Here is a 22058-nt window from a genome sequence, read left to right on the forward strand (position 1 = left end):
GGGAAACCTTGCTACATAAACTGGTGGAAATAATGTTTCTATTTAGTTTGGGGACGCTTCTTTCGTATCAGTTAAGGAGTTGTTTGCTAACTTTATAAAACACCCTTCACTACTAATAGGTGTAGGTATCTGATCATATATATAAAATTATATTTACTGGTTATTTGATAGAGAAGTTAGTTGAGCTTCTGAATATTTAACAAAGCTGTTGTACATTGGCCTACAGTGTGACACAGGCTATTAATCAATAAGGTTATTACATGTCACGGCTATAAGAGCGGTCATGATCTACGACATATTGGTTCCGGTGCCCTGTAATCATCGTACAAGGTAAACTTCATGAGCTTCCACCCTCTTCAATACAAAAAGCGTATTTTACTTATTCTGTAACTTTAGCAATTAATTTTATGGCTCCAGCTTAATTCAATACTTTAATGCCGCCGCGATATTGGTATTTTTAGATTGCGGTGTTAACCGATGATTAGTCTAGCGATGCAGTTATCTCTATTAATAAACTGACCGGTCTTTGTATGAAAATAGCCAGCCCAGTAACTTTGCGTGAAACACATGAGCCGTAACGTAAGTTACTATGAAAAAATATTATAATCGTCTAATTTCAAAACAAGCTAGTGTATGTTTACGGCTCTAAGAGGCGTCGTTCAAGCTTAACCAATTAATCGACGATGCCAAAGTATGAATTCAATATACGGTGGCAATAAATTGTTAAATAACAATGACTGTCGTATTATGACATTTACTTATCGTAAGTTATGATTAACGAGCTCTTCAATTGAGGCAGTGTACATATTATCAGTAAGTGTTTGTTGCTATTTATTTATTGTCTTATATAGGTATGGAGATATGTACATATAAGCGAATGTGCTGATTGGTATGCGCAAATGTTTATCTCTACTTGTGTGGCCATAAGGTACGCACGCGAATACTCGAACTCGCCCAAAGGCGTAGAATAGAGGCATACTTTTTAATACTTGTGAATGCAAGGCATTACGCTATTATTGGCAGCCACCCACGCGGGAGACGACTCCGCTGCGATTCTGGGCCGGTTGGGCAACGAACAGCTGATGAAACGCTTGGAACGGACTCCCAACAATCGGCAATCGAAAGGCAAATAGATAATCTTAACGAACTCTCACGTATTTCAACTTGTTTATAAAGGTTACTCTTTCCCGCACCTGTGATTGTGACCACAATAATTTATTTTCAAGACTTGAGGCGTTTCTTGGGAGGTTTCAATAATAATGTAAACACGTTAGCTATAGGTACTGTACTTGGCATCATTAAACGTGATCGTGCTTGAGGCGTGATGCGTCTGGCTTCATATTGAATGCAAGCGGGAAATTCAGTGCAAAAGTATACTTGTCTTGAGTGAAGACGGCGCTCGAACCGCAGCGAGGGAACTACAATTAGCACTAGTTGTAAATGTCACGCTACTGCGATCGTCCGGGCATCCGTTCTAACGTTAACGTTGTAGGTACTCCTCGTGGCACGATCTCCTTAACGTCGCTTTAAAGACGTCGTCTAAGAATCCTTTTAATTTTTCCGGTGTCAGGGAAACGGGTCACGCAAATAGCATATTAGAGATCAAACTCAAAAGGGAACTTTTAATAACATTTCTAATAATTTTATAAGTTGTGCAGAGTCGATCGCACCATACATAAATAACTATTTATAGCTAGCGGACGTATCTACTATAAAAGTAAATAAAGCTCGAATCCAAAATTTGACGTTACGGGTTCGGCCTACCTCACCTTAAAGAGGCAATTGTCTTTGAAATGGGGTTATTCCTGGTCAACTACCGCTTTGGCGCAGGATTGCGCTAAACTGGGCTTTGCAGCAGACAAACACTTCCGCGACATTGAATCCAGGATTCATATAAGAGAGAAATCAAAATTACATCAAGCGTCAATTCAGAATCAAAGGGCGGAAAGAACGCAAAAAGACCGACAAGGGCGAAAAGATATTTTGCACATTTACGAGCCTACAAAAGGATTTTATTCGTATGGAGCGTCAGATATATTGGCCGTTCCGTATTTATGGTGATTTCATACATAAACGAGACACCTGTGGGATAATTTATGTTGAGATTCGCATCCCATACTTACCGTAAGCGCCGGCTGAAATATAAGGCAGCTTTTTAGCGCTGGTGATGGCACTGGCGTCTGTCTTATAGTGAATGCCGTATACTCAGAGGAATAAAGTTCTAATTTTAGGCTTTTTATAGTGTATGCCTATACCTAAATCCTATGACTGATTTTCAGTGGGATCGTCTGTCACTCTCTTGTGACGCGTAACTCTTGCCAAAGCAACCAATAAACGCACACTTAATTTAGGTTCATTATGCCTATGAATTATTGGTGTAAAAGTACCCACACAAAAAATCAAAAACCTCGCGGCTCGGTATGGTCACAGTACACAGGATTCCCGTGAACGTGCTCCTAAACAAACGGTTATAGTTGAAATATAATACATTAATAATTTAATATCAATCATTCATATTCTGTTCCATATAGGTATGTAATTTATATTTATAAAAAATATTTAAGTCCAAAATCATAGAACGTAAGTAGCGTATATCAGCGTTGTGACTAAAGTTAAATAACCCGTACTCTATTTTATTACTCTCTTTGTCCATGTAAAATATACGCAAAGACAACCAAAAACCCGAAGACAGAGACCGCGAGCCGGTACAAGCGTATCGTCTTTGAGGGGCTCACTCCTTTTGCGAAGTAATTTCATAAACTGCGAACAATGTCAGCCTGGGGCGGCGCGGGTCACTCGGGGACTTTATTGACGACATGTTTACGGTCGTCCTCAGATACCCCTGGCTGTATTTGTTATGAAAAACAAATAGTTCGCAAGGTGGTTTTGTTTGAGAGCCGCGGTTTGTAATAAGTTTCAATGCCGAGGGGTCAGTGAGAAAATTGTTGCTAAGAAAATGGCAACTGATGGCCCGATTCGAACTTTAAGTCAAATCATACGGCTAGGAACTATAATAATATAGATTAGATAATGTCAGTGTCAAAAGTGACGTTTTTGTTTAAATGTCACTCTTGAATCAAGGGTTTTTGGTTATATGGACCGAGAATAGCGTAACGCAGGAGTTCACAACCTTTTCTTTCGTCGTAGCACTTGTGGCTCCTATCTATAATATTATGCTTGGTGATCACAAGATCCCTTTATTTTTTTAGTTGATGAAAACAAAATAGATCCACAGATTTTCTTTATTTATTGGTAAAGCTTACCGCGACCGTCACCGTCACTCTCCATCTACATCATATATATGACTTCCACATTCCTCTCCAAGAATAATTGAATAAAATCTCAATTTCATATCAATAATCCAATGGTAAAGAAAATCAAGGAGATCGTTTTCAATAAGCACGCGGAATGCAAGAGGCGAGTGGCGGCTGGGCTGGCGTCGGCGAACGCATGCGTTTATTGCTCGCTTTATTGGAAAACGCGCTTCCGCGTTCCTTGCTGCGCCACGACAAACACGTTACAAGACATGATAAACGCCAAATTAATGCGCCCTAATTATATCATAGCATTTCAACATTTTGACGATTTTGACTGCCGTATTCTAACTTCAAGATATTCACAAGAGACGACACGTACAGTCAACGGTAAAAATATGGGCGTAGACAACTTACGCAAAAATATGTCCCATAGTTCTTAATTCACTGACATAAGAGTTATGGGACATATTTTTGAAATGATTTGTACACCCATATTTTTACCGTTGACTGTACTAGATCCATTCTAGATACGTTATAGTTTAGATATCAACTAGTTCTCTTTTGCAGCGCGATTCGGGCAACCAATGTCACTTTTACGTTACATAGCGTGAGATACCTATCTATTAGATGTGAATTGGATCTCTAAGTCATATCCTGAGGAAATCGTTCAAGATTATCTCCAGAATCGCGCAAATGTCAAATTTGACAGGTTAGATCTTATATCGTTATCGTATCTTGGTGATGTCTAAAAGATATCTAATAGATGTCTATTTCAAAATCCGAATCGGGCCCTGAGTCAGGAATGTAGGTGATTATTGGGTCATCATTTTGATATCGTTCACCTGTGGCCATAATTTTAATTATGTCGGAGGGTTGCTGACCTGCAGCGAGTGTGGTCGACCATTTGCTGCAAAAATTGGCTGTCAGTCGAGTCGACGAGCGCAACCAGTGACGCTTTCAACGTCAGAACGCAATGTAAAACGGCTAGGAGATGATCTTTCACCTATTGTACTCGGCTATGTGCACGATTTTGGGAAACCAAAATACTACCTACATACACCTAACCTAAAAATATACACAAGATTGTCTTTTCTTACGAATTTGACGTTATAAATAATAACATTACAGTTAAAAATGTCCCACTCGGAATGGATGTTAGTGTAAAATGCTGCGAATGCCGCTACGAAACGGCGTAGCACTCGTAGCGGCGGTAAATTAACTTCACTTGTCGCTAGCGGTGTCCACTTGTTTTTAAAAGATACGTTAATTAAATACGATCATCATCATCATATCAGCCTTTTATCGCCCACTGCTGAGCATAGCCCTTTGAGTACGCCACTTATCCCGGTCCTGAGCCAATCTCATCCAGAAGTGACCCGCAATCTTCCGAATGTCGTCCACCCAATACAACGAGCCAACGGACGCTAGGCCCTCCTTTCGTCAGTAAGCGGCCACCATACCGTTAACATTTTGGCCCACCTACCATCACTCTGCCTGGAAACATACGATTAGAAAACAAAAATCGCTGATAAACCGCTAGTATAGCTTTTTATAAATCGACACAATATGAGTAGGGTGACGGCACCAGTAATGGACACGGCACCAATTATGGACATTTTTTACGTTGATCGAATTTATTAAGCAACTGTCCCAACATTTTTCAACTGGCAACACTAAAGCATAACCAATAGACGTTTGAGCTGTCATTTTGACACATGTCACCAAAATCAGCCGTTTTGTTCTAAGATGGCTGCGAAGTAAAATCTCGTTGCGGGCGGTGGTCATAAAAATCCGTTATTGTTGTTGAAATCGTTAAGGAGGTGAGTACATATTTGTGCATGGAGTTATCTTGTGTTATGTTGTAATGAGATTTAATGTTATTTTTACTGAATAATACTATATTGCAAGTAAATTGAGCTAAGTTGAATATGTCCAATCACAGCAATAAGTTTTTTGTGGGGTTTGTTCATTACTGGATTCGATATTTTATGAAATTCAGTAATGGACAAGTGTCCAAGCTTAAGCTTTTTATTACTTTTTTAGTTTATTGTGTTAAATTATTTAATTTATTGCACTAAACATTTGAGTTGGGTTGATTTTGTGATTGCTCTTTATTTTCCAATAATAGACGATGTCCATAACTGGGTATTTTTAGTTGTCCATAATTGGGCTCTTTGTTTTGTCTTAGATGGATGGATAAATGTGGTCGGACTGCAAAAACTGCCAGGCTAAGGCGAGGCCGACCAAGCCATACGTCAACAGGTTTATTTTGCTATTATAATCCGTTTTTTATTCATCCTATTTTTCGATGAGGCAAATAATAGCTGTCACGTGGTACCACAAATTTGGTCGGACTGCAAAAACTGCCAGGCTAAGGTGAGGCCGACCAAACCATACGTCAACAGGTTTATTTTAGCTATTATAATCCGTTTTTTTCATCCTATTTTTCGACAAGGTAAATTATAGCTGTCACGTGGTACCACAAATTTGGTTGGACTGCAAAAACTCGTAGCCTGGCAGCAAAAACTGCCAATTCTATTTCTTGATTTGTGGTACCACGTGAGAGCTACAATTTACCTCAAATTGTAGCTCTCACGTGGTACCACAAATTTGATCGACCCAATCGCCAATCGGCCGGCCAATACAGGATTTGGCCGACCATTTTTTTTACTGTCCTCAAAGGCAGCTATCGTACCATACAAGTTTCATACGATTTTTCGATAAGATTTTTTTGATGATTTTTTTATAACTGTGGTCGGACTGCAAAAACTGACTGGTTATGGTGAGGCCGACCAAGACACGTCAACAGGTTTATTTTAGCTATTATAATCTGTTTTTTTCGTTCTATTTTTCGATGAGGTAAATTGTAGGGATTCTAGCTGTCACGTGGTACCACAAATTTGGTCGAACTGCAAAAACTGCCAGGCTAAGGTGAGGCCGACCAAGCCATACGTCAATAGGTTTATTTTAGCTATTATAATCCGTTTTTTTCATCCTATAGGTAAATTGTAGCTGTCACGTGGTACCACAAATTTGGTTGGACTGCAAAAACTCGTAGCCTGGCAGCAAAAACTGCCAATTCTATTTCTTGATGAGGTAAATTGTAGCTCTCACGTGGTACCACAAATTTGATCGACCCAATCGCCAATCGGCCGGCCAATACAGGATTTGGCCGACCATTTTTTTTTACTGTCCTCAAAGGCAGCTATCGTACCATACAAGTTTCATACGATTTTTCGATAGGTCTTTTTCATGTTTTTTTTTATAAATTTGGTCGGACTGCAAAAGCTGTCAGGTTAAGGTGAGGCCGACCAAGACATACGTCAACAATTCTATTTTGCTATGAGGTAAATTGTAGGTGTCATGTGGTCCAATAAATCTGGTCGGACTGCAAAAACTGCCAGGCTAAGGTGAGGCCGACCACTTTTTTTTTACTGTCCCCAAGGTCAGGTATCCTACCATACAAGTTTAATTCCATTTTTCGATGAGGTATTTTTTTGATGTTTTTTTGTCCAACGTTTTTGCCATTTGTACAAAATCTGCCAGGTTAAGCCTAGGCCGACCAAGTGCGTTGGAAGGTACTAAATGTCAGGTACCTCTACAGGGTAGGTATATTCTATTTTTTGATCAGGTTTGTTTCATGCAGCCGGCAACCGGATTAGTCCTAGAACTCTTATAGTATAACTTAGAAATCTAAATGAAAGTTCAAATAGCGTTAATAAAAGTTGATTTGTGACATTATTTGTTTCATTTATGTGTTCAATACAAAAGTGTCCATTAATGGATGTTCATAATTGGGTCAATGTCCATGACTGGATGTCCATTACTGAATTTTTGATGTCCATCAATGGTGATTTCGTAAATTTCAATTTATATATTTTTTATTAATTATGTATTAAACATACAGAATTTTTGGTTTTGTTTAAATGTTCCTCATGTATTTGAGTGCCGAAAAAAAAATCACCATTTTTGTATCGTCAAAAAACATCCCATTTTTAAACGAAATTCTAATTTAGTGCGCTTAACATGTCCATGATTGGTGCCGTCTAGTTATATACTGTACATGTACATGTAATCTTGTGTTGCTGTGTGTATTAAATGAATCTAAATCCAATTCTGAAATAGAGAATCAATGTCAATTCATAGGGTACATACACAGGTTCAAAGAAACTCATTGGTCGTCGTATCGTGCACAAGTAGACGGGCTTACAAAACCATGATTTTCGATTTGGAAGCTTACGTCTTTCTAGACCGCCAGCGCTCGACGGTGCGACTTAACTTACACACTGTTTAAAGAGGAAGCCAGGTTAAAATAAGTTAGCAACTGAGAAGAGATTCGCGAATGTGATAGTGCACTGCACTGAGCGTGCCCGGCCCCTATGAGTAATGGCGGTCGAACGCTGAGAAAGCCCGCGGCATACCAATTTGTCCTGGGGACGCTAATAATGCGACTCTCGCATTTTTCACCCGCCCACCTAGCGACAGATCCTTCTTCATCGTCACCCGATAACGTGGATTCGTAACTAACTTGAGAAATGCCTTTTGCATACGAAAGTTGAACGATTGGAAAATAAGGCGGTTTTTTCACAAGTGATAAAATTCGGTAGCAACACAAGAAAATAGCTCCTTATAATTCAATAAACGGGGTTGAGACGACGGCCGGCACGCGGCCCCTTAGATTCCTATTCCATTAGGTGTCGCCGAGGAGCGCAATTTGCAAATGACTGCCAATACAAACTTATTGAAATTCTTTCGCGGGTTCGCCGAGCGCACTCACACCACGTCGGGAAGCTTCTACGGTATTAAATAGATAGATAGATAGAGCATTCGTGAATCTTATATTAACACCGCTGCGTAAATAATTATTTCATCACTTTGAAAAATGATTAAAATATGTCAGGTCCACCGTGTTAAATTAACAGTTCGGCTTCGGTGCTTTGATGAAACGCCAAAGGCAAATTTACAGTATGCGAACCTCAAATCAGTTAAGGATGAAAAATCATCGATAATAATATGGACGGCTCGAATAAGTGCTGGGCGGTTTATGAATGAGAACAACGTACTTTGAAAAATTTGCTAAATAACCGGCATATTCGTCAAGTCAAGACATATGACCAAACTATAAAGTTGGAGAATGAAAAAGGGGCCGCCGTCCAATCGTGTGGAGTATTTTGCATAAATTACGGTGCGCTGCAGCAAACGGGTTGGATTTCTGAAAAATAAACTGGCGTAAAATAAGCAACCGTGGCCGAATGCAAATAACACCATTATATGGTAATGTGATGTGCGTAATCCTACCGGCGCGCGCGGACCCCGCTGCGGGTTAACCGAATACGCATTCCAAAAAACAGCTGATTAATTTTCATTTAACTGATCACAGCATAGTAAAGCAGTATACCAATAAAATTATTACTCACAAATGTTTTGAAGACCTTCGTAGGGTACCGTTACATTTATTGGAACCTTTTTTCCGGCATAGTATGTCGTTACAGAATAAGGCATAATCAAACATTTACAACAGAGTAATTAGGTTGCGATTAATCGTATTTAATATGAAATGATAGTCTATTCCAAGTCTGCGGTCGTTTAGACGAAGGTGACCTCAAGTTGAACGGCCCGGTGGGCCCGGTCTTATTTCAGCGGCAGCTTTGATAATATAGTGCTAGCCGGTCAAACGGGTACTCCGCAACCGCCAGCCCTGCGAAAACCGTTTCAGACCAATTTATTTGCGATCGTAACACCCCGGCGCTGTAGAAGGGTTACATTAGACTATGAAAATAAACGACTACGCCACGGGCTTATAAATGCAACATTTAAGTAACTCGCCGTTATGACCCCGTCGTATAAACCTGAAATGTTATAAGCAACGGCCTATTTCGCCGTAAGGCAAGTCCGTGTAGAGTATTTTTTCGGCGGCAAAAGAATGTATCGCAAACGTGTTGGAGTGGTGGCATTAGCCGTAGCATTTCTTAGGTATGGCGGCGCGGCGGGGAGCAATTACCCCGAATATAACCCTCATAAAACGAGCGATTATACCGTTATACGTTCAACATGTCTCGAACATTGGAAGTACTCGAAAACCGTCTGCGGAAAATAACGTGCACTCGCCGAGGATGCCGAGTCGTAAAACTGTTATAATAGGCGCAGTGCGGAAACATAGCTTTATGAGGTCCCTGAAACACGTAACATGCGCGTTCAATCGATTATCGTATGGTTATTCTGGTGCCTACTTGAGAATTGTTACGGAGCAAAAATGTATCGATATGCCATAAAATGAGGAATGCGCGCATTGATCAAATGCGGCGCAGAAACGGTAAACCGTCGTCATCTACCGGCTCTGTAGATAAAAAAAGATTACGTTTCACGTTCTAAAATTCCATCGTGAATCGTATTTCGACGTCATTCATTTGTATTTATAATATTATACTTGTAGTAAAACTCCACAATATGATAGAATATACAGTTTATTTGATCACTACTTAGGTACTTTGTGGTACTTATACAATTTAGGTTGAACACTCTTCGCTTGACCGAGACGTCCGACCCGTTCGACCGTTAACACGAGAATGCCCGCCATGCTTTCACTTCCCGCCAACCAACCTGTCATAACTGACAGTGACAACTAATTTGCAACCGATTCTAATATTACCCTCAAATTATTATTAGTTTAGTCAAATCACCTTACACTCGTCCATCCTGACCGCGTGTATGTCCCCATACACGAAGCCAGGGTGGTTGTATTAAATCAAACTACACCTTGACCTTACACTCGGCAAGTGAGAGCATCGTGGGTTTACAAAAATATTTAATTTAAAGTCATGATTATGATTACGAACATCAATATCAAAACAACATTATTATTACAAATGTTTTAAACATTAGTTTATCCAATCCATCCAACGTAATCAACAAAACAACCATTCTCCTATACTGTCAAAGGAGATGTATCTATATTTCTCTCTTTCTCTCTTTTGATTTTCGCTTATCAACTTTTCAATTTTCCATTTTTTTTTCTCTCTTTTAGCGAAATTAATTTCACAACCTCGTGAACCCATCCATTCTCACGAGGCACAATTATTTTAAGAAATATCACTTTACTAACCCATCCATTCTAGTAAAATGTATTTCATCCCAAACACAACCAAAGCAAATCTCGTGAACCCATCGATTCTCACGAGTATATTAACAAATCTTATTTTGCTAGCCAATCCATATTAGCAAAAATAAATCACAATATCCAGCTCAACATAACGTAACATTATCCACAATCAATCATTAACAAATCATATTAAACCTTTATCCATGAAAACTTCTACATTCGTATACTTGGTACCAACCACAACCATAATATACATAATAATAACAGCAAAATCGACATATTCAATCGCCGTGTGCGATAAATACAATGTTTATGCATCATAATCACCATCTGACGTGGAGCAACTTATATCATCATGAGAATCGCTATCCTGAACTTCAAGGGCAGCTATATGCACCCAAGGCATCATGCGGTCTGACGCAACAACTGTAGCTCGTTTGTGTTTACTACCAGTTAAGCCAGGAATAGCAGCCACTTTATAACGATCGTGACCTAAAACTGTAACTACTCTATAAGGACCAATATATGATGGCATAAGTTTTGTGCTTTTGCCATCATTGTTGAAAGACACCTTCGTTATTTTAACCAAGTCTCCTATTTTGTAAATTTTAGCAGGTTTCCTATTTTTATCGAAATTCTCTTTTTGTTTTATCTGGCTCTCCTTGATTTTATCCTTAACCTCTTCTCGTATAGCCGTCACGTCACTATTTTCTTGTAAACTCTGCCTAACTTCATTAAGCCTCGGGTCTACCTCAGAGTTCATTGAAACACCAAACATGATCTCAGAAGGAGCCCTGCCGGTTGTCTTCTGTTTCGTGTTGTTAAGGCCCCACTGTACAATACCAACTCTCTCATCCCATTCCCTCTCGTCATGATTCAGGTTTTGCGCCGTCAGTGAGTCCAAGATAGAACGATTGTATCGTTCCACTTGCCCGTTCGATCTCGGACTCGCCACGGCATTCAAAATATGCTTTATGCCCTTATCAAGACAAAATCTACGAAAAGCATTGGATGTGAAACACGAACCTCGATCACTGATCAATCTGTCTGGAAACCTGAATGTATAGAATACATCTTGTAACGCTCGTATTGCATTCGCGGTATTCGTATTCCTGACAGGACGAATGAAGACAAATTTGGTGAAGGCCTCCACCAAGACTAATAAATGGGTGTTTCCCCGTTTCGACCGCACAAAGGGCCCGAGATGGTCGATGTGCACGGTGTGAAAAATTATGTCAACCTTTTCAATGACGTGCAACTGTCCTTCTTTTGAATGGGACGATTTCTTGGCGTAAGCACACTGGACACAAGCGTTCACATACTTTTTCACAAACTTTGCCATCTTCGGAAACCAATAAGTATTTTTAATTCGATCAAGTGTCTTTTCAACACCGAAGTGACCCATCTCATCATGATTGAGACGGCACAACTGCCATCTCGCGCCCTTCGGAACGACCCAACGTAATTGGCTTTTATCACCATCTATACATTTGTACAGCTTATTGTCCTGAATAACGTAGCTATCCTTAATGTCTTTCAACTCTTCAACATCTATATCTGACGAAAGAATGTCCCTGATTCTATTTAGCTCAGTGTCCCCTAGTTGAAGAGTTTGTAACCAATCGTCACTAGTAATGGACATTACTGATGGATAAGAATCTAAGGCGTCAAGTGTTTCCTTATCTGGAATAGGATTACGAGACAACGCATCCACGTGCGTCATTTTGGAACCGGAGCGGTATTCGATAGAGCATTGAAATTCTTGTAAGAGAAGCCACCATCTGGCCACACGTGGTATGATATCTCGTTTAGAAAACGTACTCCTTAAAGCACTACAATCTGTCACGATTTTAAAATCTTGACCTATCAAATACACGCGGAATTTCTTTAGGGAGCATATTACTGCCAAAGTTTCCAGCTCATAAGCATGGAAATGTTTTTCCTCAGGGCTAGTCTGTCGGCTATAAAATGCAACCGGACGGAAAGTATCATTACTGCCTCGCGGGCGCTGCAAAAGTATACCGCCTATTCCTACTTTGCTTGCGTCCGTATGTAGTTCTGTCTCTGCATTGGGGTCAAATATAGCTAAGATTGGTCGCTCTACAAGTCTATCTTTCAGAAGCTTGAACGCATTTTCTTGTTCGTCTGTCCAAGACCAGACAGCCTCCTTCTTTAATAATTTACACAATGGGTGTGCTACTTGGGCAAAATGTCTAATGAATTTGCGGAAATATCCAACCAATCCCAAGAACTGTCGAACCGAGTGTTGATTTGTGGGTCGAGGGAAATCTAAGACGCACTGTATTTTCTTGTCACCCGGTCTAACACCGGCAGCACTTATTTCATAACCGAGGTAATCTATTGACTCTCGCAAGAATTTACATTTCCCCAGATTCAACGTCAGATTGGCTTGATCAAGTAATCCCAGTATTTTGTCTAATCGATCTAGACATTCATCTTTAGTTTTGCCATAAATCAACACATCATCTATGTACGCAGTAGCCTCGTTATAACGGGCTGATCCCAATACCCGGTTCATCATACGCTGAAAGACAGCGGGCGCGTTTGCAAGACCGAAGGGCATGCGATTAAATTCGTACTGCCCGTCCGGTGTTACAAACGACGTCAGACTTTTGGATGATTCCGATATTGGGACCTGATAGTAGCCCGATGCCAGGTCAAGCGTGATGAAATATGCCTGCCCCGAAAGCCTCGCTATCTCATCTTCGATTACTGGCATCGGGTAACGTTCCTTAACCGTAGCTGAATTAAGTAACCTATAGTCAACACACATGCGCATGTTACCATCCTTTTTGCGTACTAATATTATTGGACTCGCAAATTCCGAAACGCTCTCCCGTATAATGTCTGCATCTAACATATCATTTACCATACTGCGAACTTGTTCGCGTTCTTTGTGCGATAAGCGATATGGGCGGTAAACTACAGGGCGCTTGCTATTTAATTCAATAGACATTTCTGCCGCATCAGTACAGCCTAACTCTTTTAATTCAAACGCAAAACAATGTCTATATTTATGCAATATATCATAAAGTCTCTGCCTGTCAGCTTCGCTGGCACATTCTCCTATATGTACCAAGTCCTTGTCCAACTGTTCGGGCAATCGAATCGAATTGTTACCATCAGGAATAATACGCTTGACGATTTGAACTTTTTCTGCCCGACACAAAGTCATTCCGGCCAGCAGCTGGACTCGGCTTGAAATGGGTATGATATTTAAGTGAGATTGACCATTTTTAACTTGACAAATACCTTCACTTATGAAATGCTGTTGACTCGGTTTTCCTACAACTTTGCCGCTTACGAGAATTTCGCCATCAATAATCGGGTCAGTAACGACTCTAACAGTAGCAGGTCCACTTAAATCAACACATGACAAAACCTTAACCCTGACAGACCTATCGCCATCTATTACGCTCTTTGGAGCTGGAATTTCATTCCCAATATCGTAGAACATCAGATTTAGAGGGTCCTTAATGACAATTATATGGGGTAGTTCCGTGAAAGACTGCCCTACCAGTATCGGGGAGTCAAGAAGGTCATCATCAACTATATGGACTTTAATCTGAGCTGACACACCGTCAACAGATAAATCAGCAACTACACTTCCGTAAGATTGCACAATCTTATTGCCAAATCCTTTAAAAGGAACAGGAGCATTGTTAGACACGAGCCCTAACGAATTTGCCGCGAATTTTGTTATTAAGGTTGCTGCACTCCCGAAATCTATGAAAGCTGGAAATTGCGTATTGCTTAACAAAACGTCCTTATAATATTTTGTGTTTGATCCAACTGAATTAATGCACATCTGTTTGCGAGCTACCTCATCTTTAGTTTCCGTGCTGCCTAGCTTAGTTCGACAGTTGTCAGCCGCATGACCAAGCCTATTACAATTTGCACATTTAGATAAGGGCTTAGGGCACCTCGAGTAAGGATGACCTTTTTCTTTACAATTGTAACAAGTAATTTGATTGTTTACTTTAAATCTATCGCCATTTTTATTATCTGCATTACCATTACTGGACTTGGCATCTGCAACCAATCTATTCTTAAATTGAGGACGCTCAAAACTCTGAGGAATGTCTTTATTTGTAAGTAAAAACTGTAGCAATTGGTCGGGTTGTGAGCATCGAATTGCATTGGCTGCAGATCTCATAGTTCTATCATTTAATCCGTGTATTATGCAGTCTACCGCATGTTTACCTTCAATGCCACATCGGTTCAGGAGAGCAATCTTCTCGTAATAGTAGACTTCGATAGGCTCATTGTATTTACTTTTACGCCTAAGCATATCTTCGAGGGATTGGCCATAATTCTGTTCGTACGGGAATGCCTCTTTAAGTTTATCCTGCCACTCTGCCCAAGTAAACAGGATGGTTTGCAAGCTATCGTACCAGGTTTTGGCCAATCCCTGAAGCTTTTGCACAGCAAAATGTATTATCGTTTTGTCGTCCCAGCCGTAGACGGTGGCACATTCATTGACCTTCTTAAGCCAGGTGTCTATCGTTTGCGTCTTCACAGACGGATCAAACTCTGGTAGAATATTTTTATGGTTTAATTTGCCGCTGTTATTATCGAATGAGCTATGCTGCGGCTGAGACGACTGTGGTTTTACTTTTTTTATAGAGTTCAAAATACTAGCTACATCTCTAGCAGAAAAACCAGGGCTAGCCGACCGTTTACCACGGGTTCTACTTCGCTCCTCTTCATGGTGACGTGTACGCTCCTCCCCTGCTAGTGGCTTCGAAGATTGTCCACCGTGTCCTGCGTAGCTTGGCCTTGTCACGACGGAAACCTTACTAGTAGTGCCACGCAATCTTTGCTGCTCTGAGCGAAGCTCTGCCATTAGATGTTCCAGCTTTTCACATTTTCGTTGCAGGTCCTCCTCTGTACCCCGGCGAGTTCCGCTGCGTCTACCAGGGCTGCGACTCCTGTGACGAGTGCGACTAACCTTAGATCCGCTGCGTCTGGTATAACTTCGGCTGCGTCGACTACCTCGATTGTCTCCCCGAAATGGACTGCGGCTTCGGTTGCGCGTGCGACTTCCACGAGAATCCCCTCGTCTTTCAGGAGTTCGGCTTTTCCGGCTGGTACGATTGTCTCTCATTCCGCTTTCGCGCCGAACGCTAGGCGTTCGCAAGCGCCGGCTACGATCTGGCTCCTTGTCACTCATATTCTGGAACTCATAAACAATAACATGTCTCAATTACACATAGTTACTTAAGACATGTTTATTGAGAAATATTAGTATCTAGATCCTTTATCTCTCTGCACGCATTAACCAATTGCATACATATGTACAGCAATTATTATATTATTATTCTCGTAAAACTAAACTTAACCCAACTTTCTCTACTCGTACACTTAATATTTTATTTATTTATTTATTTATTTATTTATACAAGGTATTCCAACAGCTATGAAAGACACTATAAACTTTTTAGATAGCATATACATAATATATTAAACAATGCTTCAGCCACGTGGTTGCTAAACAATGTGTAAAAACGTTCAGTAATTTAAATTAACGTTCAAATACTCACTGCCAAGATATGTTATAAACGTATTGCCAGTATCAAATACCATTGTAAACAAGGAAAACTTAGTCACAGTCATACAAAGTAGAATATCTTTAAAGAGCTGGCCGCGTAGCCAAGATGCCAATCGCTAACGCTCCGTAGCGATCGAAACGCAACTGTCACTGTCACACTAATGGGGAAGAGTGATAGAGATACATAATGCTTTTCGTTGTCGAAGCGATAGCGATTGTAACCTTGGCTAGGGGGCCTGTATCTCCTAAACCGTGCGTCGTAGCACAAAAATAATCAAATTTTCATTCCCCTTTTATAAACCCCACTCTGAATAACCTATCACATATGGGTATGTCATCATCATCATATCACGATGTATTTCTATTGTTTAAAGAAATATATTTTTAAGACTGCACACACAAAGCATACAGCAATGGCGACCTCATTATGGCGAATTCATTAAAAGAGCCGTTATTTGTTGCTTCAAAATTTAACACTTTGTAAAAATCATGAGATCCGTCAGAGCAAGTAAGTATTATCAAAATCAAAAGTACATTCAAAAAAATGTCATTTTAAGCGAAAATCATATTATTAAAATCCTATAATCAAATAATTCTTTGTACGCGCATCTAGCCATAACATTCAAAAATGAAACATAATGTTTAAACACTTATACATCTACACACACGCAGCACATATTTAAATCACGACACTGACAAAATGTGTGGGCATGTACTTACCACGTCTGATCTGTAGTAAAACTCCACAATATGATAGAATATACAGTTTATTTGATCACTACTTAGGTACTTTGTGGTACTTATACAATTTAGGTTGAACACTCTTCGCTTGACCGAGACGTCCGACCCGTTCGACCGTTAACACGAGAATGCCCGCCATGCTTTCACTTCCCGCCAACCAACCTGTCATAACTGACAGTGACAACTAATTTGCAACCGATTCTAATATTACCCTCAAATTATTATTAGTTTAGTCAAATCACCTTACATACTATGTTCATATTCCGTATTGACATCATCTTGATGGCCGAAATCATATTCACCAGCGGTTGCTTTAATCTCGACTACTTACATTTTGTATAAATGGCTTAACTTTCATGGCCTCTTTAAGACCCTTGACTGCGATTACGGAGCGACGCGAAAAAGTCACGCCCGCCGTTGTCGATTCTCTGAACTTTTGTTCAGCTTCGGCATTAGCGCAAGATCAACAGCCTTGATAGCGCCCATCAAAGGAAATTCCTGTTTGCAACAGTCTCGAATGAGCTCGCAAAAGATACAGGTTCCTGGCGAGCACGTATGGTGCTATGGTATGATGGATATGGCGCAAGTTGGTTTTAGCAAGTTAATTTTGCTTTTTGTGAACAGACAACCATCTTGGTGCCTAGTGAAAAAAATGTTCTATTATTTTATAGGTCAAGACCAGTCGGTCCCAACATTGCGTGGATTTGGTTAAACGTTCGGAAATTGCATCGTGCAATCGGTGCGCGTCGGGAAAAATATTAGTTTGCTTTGAGAAGATTCAATTGTCTGGCGAAGGGAGACGCGTGAAACATAAGAAGCTAATTTCCTCCGGGATGAAGTTGGCCGGGAAAGACCCTCCTGAGAACACACACATTAGCGTTCTGGTTTTGTTTGCGTACCTAATGGCATTGACCGCTGTTAATCAACCCGTTCTGAGATATTACAATGGCTATGGAAACCTAGAATAAGTATATAGGGTGATTTCTGGGTCGTGATCCAGAACCACTTTTTCTGACTCTGTAAATGATCCACATTATCATATGGTAGTATTTGATTAAAAGATAATTACTTTAATTATTCTTATTTTTCAAGTAAAATTAATGTTTTACAAAGTAATTATGGTCATCCTATGACTTTTGACATACGCTGTATGGAAAGCGACAAGACGTCATATTGAGTAGGGTCACCAAATTGTATGCAAAAATGTTTTTTCCTACTTGTCATCTGGAAAGTAATCATTATTATTGGTGATAAACAATAATTAACAACATCATTAGGCTCATCTTTGGATTCTGTATGATGCCTGGCTCTCTTGCTCCACGACCCCGAAATCAACCTGTATAATACACATATCTCATCTATGTCTTGTATGTACTGATTTTTTTTGACGTAAATAAATGTATTTTCCTTCTTTCTTTCTTTCTATATCACAAAAAAGTTAATATGGAGAAACGTGTTTCAATTTCAATAACACATAGTTCAGCAAACTCAGCTGACACGGCGAAAGTTCCAGTCTAAACTTCCACTTTTCTTATTAAATTTCTAGATTTTTGTTAAACCTTAAAGCAAAAGTTCTGTTGAGTGCACTGCACGCGGAATTTCATAACTCTTTCCCCATCCATCTCTACGTAGTAAAACGCATCCCAGACGTAAAGGGGTGTTTTATTTTATAAATGTACTTACATCGGCATTGCCAATTCAACTTAATTATAAATACATTTAAATTTTCATATTGACCAAGCCTTCTATGTAACAGTTCGTAGTACTTACTCGTAGATCAAACACTAAGCTCAAGTGTGACGAGAAATTCAGTGGTTCGAAGACCGGTAAGGATCGAGACGTGTATCGCTAGAGGTCACAATCACTGCCTCTGATCCTAAATGAGTGGAAGTGAAAAACGGCTCAGACTTAGAAGGGAGTCAGTCGCGTGTGCATAATGTAGGGCCGAGAGCCGGCGGCCTCCCCCATGGCGCCGGCGTCAACGACCGCGAGTCAAGGACGCGCGCGACCGCTTAGGGCCTGGCCACACGACGCCATGACGCGGGTGTGTTGTGTTGCCGTGTGACACTAGACACGACAGCAACACAACAGCGAGGCGTGAAAACAGGTTCAAACTATCGAAGTTTATTTGTACTTTAATGTTACTTTGTACACGCGTTTCCGCATTTCTAAAGTTTAGTTCTAATGCGGTAATCTTGTCCCCTTCTATAACGTTAAGATTTTTGATGCTTGTGTAATTTTTTAATTTAATTCTGGGAAGCTTTTGATGATGTTATTGATGAAACTAATTTAATAGTATTTTTTTTACTCTTTGACCTCGATGTTTAGATTTAGACACATTAATCAACAAATTCTTGTTTTATCGCTATTAATTAAATACTGAATCCATTCGCGCACAAGATATACTCACGCAGGGTTTTTGGTCAAACTTTACTACAAGGTACATAATCGGACATTTTCAAACTGATACCACAGAATAAATAATAGTACTAAGTACAGAAGACTCACTCTCTAACAAAACGCGTCTGTTACGATCAGCACAGATACGAGTATGGCCGCTAGGTGGCGACAGCGCCACGCGCCGCTTATGGCAAACCCCAAAATTGGGGCCGAACGGATGTACTTTTAGCTACCTGTAGCAAAGCGACGAAATCGCGGAGTGAGACACGCCTGCTGATACCCCACTCGCGTGCGTGAGACTAACAATAGTTACTTGACACACTTCAGCCGAAGGGCTCGTTCAATTGAAGGGCCCCAGGGGATGATTTCAAAGCGGAAACGATAAAACCAGGTTTGGACTGCAAAAGAACAACAGATTAGGACGAGTGTGTGTGTATTGGAGTTGCGGAATGACTTATTGATTCACTGACACCCTTCCGTCCATTCTGTTCCAGTTTAGTCCGTTACCGAGTCAAATATGGGTGCGTCGGGCTTATGGGCATTTCTCTGATAATTTATTGTGAACGGAATAAGTGTGGTTTATGAGGAAAGGGGACGACGTCACGTGGCCGCTTCTCCATACAAACACAATCCTAGTTCAGGCACATGTAAACTATCACAATTTTTAAGTTTTGTTTCATATGAATGTAACCATGAAATACGTGTTTTTATTTAATAAATTATGTTTAGGTTTATGTAGTCTCCATTTTCCTGTCTGGATATTAACATTAAAAAAATATTTTTATGCAATGTCGATTTCGTTACCTAATAATAGTTAATATAATTAACGCATTATACATAACAGCTATGCCCCTTCGTTTTTTTAAGTACAAAAAATAATAAAATTAATATCTAGGACCGGTATGGCTAGGCCTCGTTAGGTCAAATGCAATAGGTGTTAATTATTAAATAACTGTTTCCTACGTTGTGGTTTTGTAATTTCATAAAGCTAACCATAAACACCATTCACTACGACGGACACAAATTCTCAACTCCTTGTACCTCCTGCATTTAAATAAAATCAATAAGCAACAACAATGCTAATAAATGCGCAGAATGATTTCCATACCGCATATAAATTAGGTAAACTGGATAGACGAAACGATAGACGGAAAACTAACACCCGGGCAGTGTCAATGACTGAATATCCTGTTTGTCTATTTATACATCGATGAGCGCACGGCGTAAGACGTTTTCATACTAACTTGTCATAGTTAACTTCTATCTGTCTTTAAAAAAAAATAATGCAATATAATTTTTACCGACTTCAAAATTTCCGTCTAGGACTGTAGGTACCTGTGTGTTACCTTTCACGCTTAAACCGCTGAACCGATTTAGATAAAATTTGGTATTCCATTTCAATCATCATTAGACAGAGATTTTTTTAGTACGAACAAGGCAGCGCTAGTGACTTCCTTCCGATATTTAGTTTATCGATACCTATCTTATATGTTTCATATACAAAGGCCACATTGGCCGGAAGGAAGTCAGTAGCGTTGCCTCGTTCGTGCTAGAAAAATCTCTATGTCTAATCATCATCATCATTCCACGCAAACGAAGTTAAATGTATGGCAAGACTATTTGAATTGAAATGAGGTGCCTCATTTACAGAGCTCGGATAGGGTGAGCTATTTGCCTTATAATTTGACATGTCTTATGTCATATATAAGGCAAATAGCTCACCCTATCCGAGCTCTGCTCATTTACTAAGCGTCTAATTATTTCGTTGAATGAACGGCCAGTTTTTAGTTATCACCTATGGCTATTATTTACTACGACAAATTCCTAAGTAGACAGGTTCTATGCATTAGCATAAAATTAAATAACTATCGAATTCACAGAAACTAAGTAACTTGCCACCAACTTCCAGAAAACGAAGAATAGTAAAACGTTAAAGCCTGACCAGGAATATACCACGCGCCCTGTTGCGGAATTTCACTGTGACCGTGTACATATACAATGAGAATAAGGCCCCCCCCCCCCCCACATCTAGCGTCTTTCGAGCGTCGGCGTCTACAACTCTATGGCCGCTGCTCGACCCAACGTCGACGCAACTGCGCAGCGACGTCATTTTCCATAGCGCTGACCAGACGCCGACGCTCGAAAGACGCTAGATGTGGGGGGCCCTAACAGCGTCCTCTTGACAATGATCGTATATTTACAGCCTTTACATTTAAGACCCAAATACAACTTTGAGTTACTATGTTGTTATGTTTATTAGCTTAATTGTAAAACTTAAATTGTTGTTTTATAGACAGCAGGTGAGGTGAATATCTTTCGATATTTCTTTAGTTAAAGGTTTTTACGCAAATAAACTATTTTATGCTAGGCACCCCAGATGAAGATGTTAAGATAAGTGCTACAAAGAATGCGATTGTCAATTTTATGAAATTGATCATTTATTTTATTACGAATAAAAGTTTACGTTGTCGCCCTTTTTTTACAATCTTTTATATAACTTAAAATGTTTGTAATATGTTTTTTCGGGTTAAGCTAAATTAGACCCACTTTCCATAATCCGATTGAGCTGAAACTTAAGTTGGGTGACAATGCAATATTATGGTACCATCGAACTAATTTGATAAATGGTGATGGGCACAGGAGGTGGCCATAGGAGCTCTGTGATAAAACAACCCAGGTTTGTTAGAACTGTATCAAATATGAAAAAATCTTATTCTAACCTAAATTTGACAACACTGAAGCAGATAAAATCCTGGCAAACTATTTATATCCTTTGATCAACCAAATCAGTTGTCAAATATGTCTGTAACGTCACATTGTCAAACGCGATTGATCGTCTCGAGGCCGCATAACTTAAACTAAATGCAAAGTACATAATTTAGTCCGTGCGATATTAATTTGTAAATTTCGCGCAATTATATATTTAACTTTGGTGTTAAGCAAACAAAATTTTATTACCGCTAACACTAGACAAATATTTTCTTAGATT

The 22058-nt window shown here is 39.8% G+C and overlaps 1 protein-coding gene across 1 annotated transcript in view; it reads right to left on the reverse strand.

Moving 5' to 3' along the window:
* The window catches only part of LOC134671587 (serine/threonine-protein kinase minibrain), a 154514-nt gene that overhangs the window by 46623 nt on the left and 85833 nt on the right, over positions 1 to 22058 (reverse strand). The gene's annotated exons all lie outside the window — the stretch shown is intronic.

Source organism: Cydia fagiglandana, chromosome 15 (genome assembly GCF_963556715.1).
Source record: "Cydia fagiglandana chromosome 15, ilCydFagi1.1, whole genome shotgun sequence".
Taxonomy (NCBI): Eukaryota; Metazoa; Arthropoda; class Insecta; order Lepidoptera; family Tortricidae; genus Cydia; species Cydia fagiglandana.